Here is a 6,000-nt window from a genome sequence, read left to right on the forward strand (position 1 = left end):
CTACACCATCCAAATGCCGCCGTAGTCTAAGATATCCTGCGCCGATCAGCTGAGCTCACGAGGCGCGCCTACGTGCGAGGCGATTCGGAGGCCGCGTCGTCCGCTCCTTGTCTAGGGGCCTTCGCGGCAGGTTGTGGGACGGCACCGCACCTGGTGTAACTCGCCTATGCTTATAGCCTGCGTGCAATAAACGGCTTAAGTATTGGCGAGAAGATTAAACGCGGCCACAAGCTTACCTAAGAGTGGTGCGTACGGTGGGTAGCAGAAGTCACTGTCCGCGAAGTGATTGCTGCACACGGTCGATGAAGGCTTGGGGCGCATTCCCATTCTTAGCTTGACGATCCACTCCTTCAGCTTCGGGTCTTTAGAGTAGTTGTGAAAGCTAACGCCTTTTTCACAAGCGGACGAACTACACTGAGGCACAGAGCAGTACTTCACCATTGCGCAGCACTCGCCGCGGAGACAAGTGGCCGCATTTCTAAGAAACAAAGAGCTGTAGTTATAAATTAATGTTAAAAGCAGTCCCGTGCTTGTTCGAACAGCGTCAGTAGCCACCATACGCAAGATAGCAATTGAACTGCTTTTTTGTTGAGATTTACCACAACGGTGGATTCAACACGGCGCTGGGCCTATACGTAGCAGACGACAGCGCGCGAATCCCCGCTCTGACGTCATACAGGCGCTGTTTGCAGCGCCGCCATCGGTCGCACACCAGGCCAATAGAACCACCCCCCCCCCCCCCGAAACCACGTTAACCTCCCCCCCATCTATTACCGAAATGAATATCTATACGACCTGATCATCTAGGTTGCGTATGCGTTAACCTAGTCGCGTGCAGTCTTGGACAGTAACTAGCTACTAGTAACGCGTGGCCGATAACTAGTTACTTTTTCAGTAACTTGTAACTGTAACTAGTAACTTATACTTACTAGTTAGGTAGTATAGATATTCAATTCGGAAGTGGGGGTGGGGGGTGTTAACGGGGTTTCGGGGTGGGGCGGGGGAAATGCTATAGAGGCCCATGTATTGTGCGGTGCCAGTGCATGTAACTAGTTACATGTAAGTTAGAGGAACTTGTAACTGTAACACTGTTACTTCTTTACACGGTAACTGCAACACGAAATACAGTTAGAGTTACTACCTTTTTTATAAAAAATTATCCAACAGCGACACCGGTCAATGAAAGCCCGACGTACAGTTCGCGCTTTTCACTTTCGGACTTTCTTCTTTCTCTCATCTTCTTCACCTGCCATCTTTCCACAGCACGGCCCCACTCGCAGTTTAGGAGAAGAGGGCGTGTGAGGATTATCTTCCCTGCAGAAGGGCCGAGGTTTGAGGTCGGTCTTTAACGCAACTTCAAACTTGCTTGTAAACTGCACTGTCGTAAACCAGTCATGTTGCAATTGAACTATAATTCAGCTTGTTAAGTTCACGTCCGTACTTTTTCGGCATATATATCCTTTTGGTCACTTGAGGTTCCAGCTCTGTTCTTGGTGTGCCGCTAAAAAAAGTGACCATTAGGACGCCTAGTTTATAGTTTCCTTCGTCCGTGCTAGTCATGTTTGACAGCCGGCTAGGAAGCAGCAGCATGCCAAGCAGTTGAGAGCCAGAAATACCATGAACTAGCGGACGTTCGTGCTAATAAGGCGGCGGCAATAGGGGCTAGTTGGTACGTCTTCATGCTTGTGAGGCGCTGCAGGTAGACATCGCCTTGTGTTGTTTCTTGTTTTTTTCTGGTCCGTGTCCAGCTGCAGCGCATCACAAGCATGAGGACGTTTGTGAAGGCGCCAGTTGGCGCGCTAGACGGAATACGGGGATTCCGTCAAGCGCGCCAGCTGAACGTCATTTCAGCAGAGGACGTGACATATTATCCATCAAGAGAAGGAAGCTCTCGGATGCCAACTTGGAGAAACATTTCTTACTATGTGACAATTGGTTTTGCAAATATATTCCCCGACACCAGAGGGGCATAAACAAAATAAAAGATGAAGAAACGAAATGAGGCGTACACGAGTGTTGCTGGTGTCGGGCTTGCGTGTTGCCCCCTTTTACGTTCCCTTGGTCTGGGGAACCACAAGCAATTTTGACTATCTGCATGCCTTCGTATAATTCTACTAAACAAACTCCATCATTTGGTTTGCGATCTATCACTTAGTTTTATAAAGTAACTAAAAAGTAACGACGTATACTTTTTCACAGTAACTGTAACTGTAACGAGTTCGTTTTGAAAACTCTGTAACTGTAACTTTAACAGAGTTACTTTTTTGGCTTAGGTAACTGCAACGGTAACACTGTCTCTTTTTACTGGCAACCTGCCCATGCCTGGTCACGTGCGCAGCTGTTCATCTGGAATCGTAAAGAAGTATATGATTGCTCTTGTTAGGGGTTGTTCTTGCACACAAGTGACCATGTCTATAGTCGGCTACAACCTATAGTCGGTTGCAACCTAAGCGTTCATACAATCTCGGTCCCCAGAAATGCGGCGCGCGTCGTGCCATTAATGTGCGCAAGAAAGTCGTTCAAGGTGGTTTCCGTTCACACCTTAAGTACTATTTGGCTGCTAATGTAAATACTACGTGCACTATAAGAATTAAAATGTTGTCGTCACTACCTAAAATATTAGGTTTGGCTGACAGTGGTTTGGGAATCCTTGCTGAAATTTGGCAGGAAGTTCAAGTTTTCAAGTGAAAACAAGCGGCACTAACATGTGCCTGTATGAGAAAATCACCAAACCTGAAATATGCAAAATGTTCTTGACGTCATGGAAAGGAGCAAATGAGATTGGATGGGACATCTATGCAAGCTCTCTCTGGGTGGGACGGCTGTGGCCGACTATAATAATGAGTTCAAGCTCCGCCCACTGCCATCACTGTCCCACCCATATTTGCATAGAATTTCCATCCAATCACGTTTGCTCATTTCCGGGACGTTAAACACTGATCGCGTGTTTCCGATAGTTGGTGTTCCCATACAGATGCTTGTTCGTCTCGCTCCTTTTAAGTCGAATACTTGTGCGTCGTGGCAAATTTCATCAGAGATGCTGACATCACTGCTTAGCCAAAGGCCACTTTTTAGGTATGAACGAAGGACCTTTAGTTTTAGATATGCGTGGTATTTCTAATAATAATATCTGGGGTTTAACGTCCCAAAACCATGACATGATTATGAGAGACGCCGCAGTGGAGGGCTCCGGAAATTTCGATCATCTGGTTATCTTTAACGTGCGCCGACACCGCCCAGTACAAATGGCTTCTAGCATTTCGCCCCCATTGAAATGCGACCGCCGCAGCCGGGATCGAACCCGCGACCTTCGGGTCAGCAGCCGAGCACCACCACGGCGGTCATGTGTGATATTTTCATCAGCACAGAAAATTACTCACGGTTCCAAAAGGAACCACCATGCAAAGCTATCTTACATAGGTGATTGGCAAGCGTGCCGCTGTTTTGCGGGCAGAGCTTGCATATATTCCTAGGTTGTAACCAAGGAGGATTTTAAAAAAATTCTGGAGTGGAAGATAGGCCTCGAAAGGGGAGCCAAGAATCCGCCATCTTACCAGTGGCAAAGATAAAACGTTAGCCTGTAGCCAAGAAAAAGCCGCGTTTTCCGAACACGCCCACCGAGTTTAACGTGGGTTATTTGTCGGGATAGATAGTGCTTCGACGTGTGCCTTTGTTTTACAAGTTTCCTTAAGAATCGACGTATTTGCGCAGCGCTACGTAAACGAGGACGTATGAAAGGACACAACACATACGTCCTCGTTTACGTAGCTCTGTGCAAATATATCGATTATAAATCACCAACTAGCCCACGCTGCCGTTCTCTCATGTTTCCTTAAGAAGCCTCAAAAGGCAAACTTTATTGGAGGTCAACTCATCAATTCTCTTATCTATGCCTTACTTTCGCCGGGAACAACGATCTGTTACCTTGTATTTAGCCTAGCATTTACGTCAACAGAGAAAAACCACTTTATCTCTAAGCGGGCACCGCCCGAAGAGAGCATGCTTCCGAGACAAATCAGGAGCAAAACTTGGCTTCACCTTCGCCGATAAAGCGTTGCGATATCTTGCGCTCCCGCATTTTCAAAAATCGTTATTGGTTGTAGCCGACCTAGAGACAAACAACTCGTGCGGCCATCAAACGTTGCTGGACAGGATGAAATCACCTGTTGACACGAGAGACAAACTGTAAACGCCCCCCGTGTCGCGCGTCGAGGGCGAGATACTGCTGCCGATAGTGCACGTACCATACTCTTAAACTACTTTAAAAACAAACGCGCCAAGAATGGCAAGGCACCCTTTTGAAAGACAGGGCCACCCGTCCAGACGTCGTCTGAGGCACGTATTCCTGTCGACTGACCATATAAGATTATGGCCACTTAGCTCGAAGCGACTAACTAAGGAGTGGGAGAGAACAAGGTTAACGCTAACTTTCGAATGTTCAGTAAACAGTCAGTAGACAGTATATAATATGGTCAGCAGACATTATAAACCTACTAGCCCAGTAGAGACCATATAATATGGTCAGTACACAGTATAAACTGACTAGCCCAGTGGGTGGACAGTATATAGTATGGTCAGTGGTCACAATATGGTCAGAAGACAGTATAAACCGACCAGCCCTGAACACAGTAGTAGACCTAGACCGGCTAGCCGAGTATACAGCATATAACATGGTCAGTAGACAGTATAAACAGACTATACCAGTAGACAGTATGTAATATTGTCAGTAGAAATCATAGGCGTGCGCAGGGTTCCCCTTCAGGGGGGTGGGGGGCTGAAGCCTCGTCGCGGCACCCCCCCCCCTTCCAACTATGTCAATGTACGGCGCTGACGTTGCCCCCCCCCCCCTTCCGTATTATGTCTGTGTGCGCGACTGACTTTGCCCCCCTCCCACCTGTGCGCACGCCTGTGGTAGACAGTATAAACCGACTAGCCCAGCGGCAAGTATTTCTGCACGTATTTCTTTCCATGTAACCTCTATAGCCATAGAGCATGCGCACAGAGGAAGGGTGACCATGAGGAGGAGGGCGGGGGTGGGTGTGGGGTGGGGTATGTAGGCGGCATTTCCGAAGTCATCCATGGGAAGCGCTAAGCCATTCCTTTGCTCAGCTGGACCTATCCCGTCATCATTTAAAGTGCCGAGATATCGTCACGCAGGTTTTTGACGATAATGGAGGCCGAGAACCCCTGATGTTGTATTCCAAGAACTTTCCACCTTGACCATCGAAAAGCCGCGGACCAGGGGCAGGCCCTTGCAAGACGAAAGTCATCGCTTCATTTTCTTATCTGCATTCATTGCGAGGCTCGTCTTTTTTACTGACTTGACCATAGGCCGGCAATAACAGGTGGACCTCACTCAAATATATTTTGCGCTTAGGGCTCACTCGGACTCAGACTCACCAATATTTTCCACAACCGGACTCACTCGGACTCGCACTCGCCAAAATTTTCCTCAGCCGGACTCCAAATCACCGAAATATTACTCACCTAGACTCACTCAGACTCGTCTCGATCTGAGTCTGGGTGAGTCTGACTAAGTCGACTCACGAGTGAGTTTGCCGACCTATGGACTCGACCAATTGGTAAGACGCTGCGGTGAGACTATTGGCTGCCCTAATTCGAGAACGTTGCGCACTGCTGTGCTTTGCTTATAGCACACCGTGTTCCCATCCGTGGGCTACATTTGCATTGGATATGGCTAGAGTGTATCCTAAGTCAGCGTCCTGTCACGAGTCCTGTACGTCTGACACGTGAAATAACAACAATTCAGGAGCACTTCCCCTATCAGGGAAATGGGGGCAACCTTGCTTGCTTGCTTGCTTGCTTGTTCCTTAAAAAGGGCTCCTATACCCACTATGGAGATTGGCCAAGAAGCCGGCGGTTAATGTAAATGTAAACATTAAGACAAAGGTAGAGAAAGGGAAGCGTGGAGTGAGCGTGCCTGACCTTTTGCTTTTATTTATTTATTTATTTGTCATTGCGCAGTGCTCCCTTTTGACG

The sequence above is a fragment of the Rhipicephalus sanguineus genome, chromosome 10, assembly GCF_013339695.2.
Source record: "Rhipicephalus sanguineus isolate Rsan-2018 chromosome 10, BIME_Rsan_1.4, whole genome shotgun sequence".
NCBI lineage: Eukaryota > Metazoa > Arthropoda > Arachnida > Ixodida > Ixodidae > Rhipicephalus > Rhipicephalus sanguineus.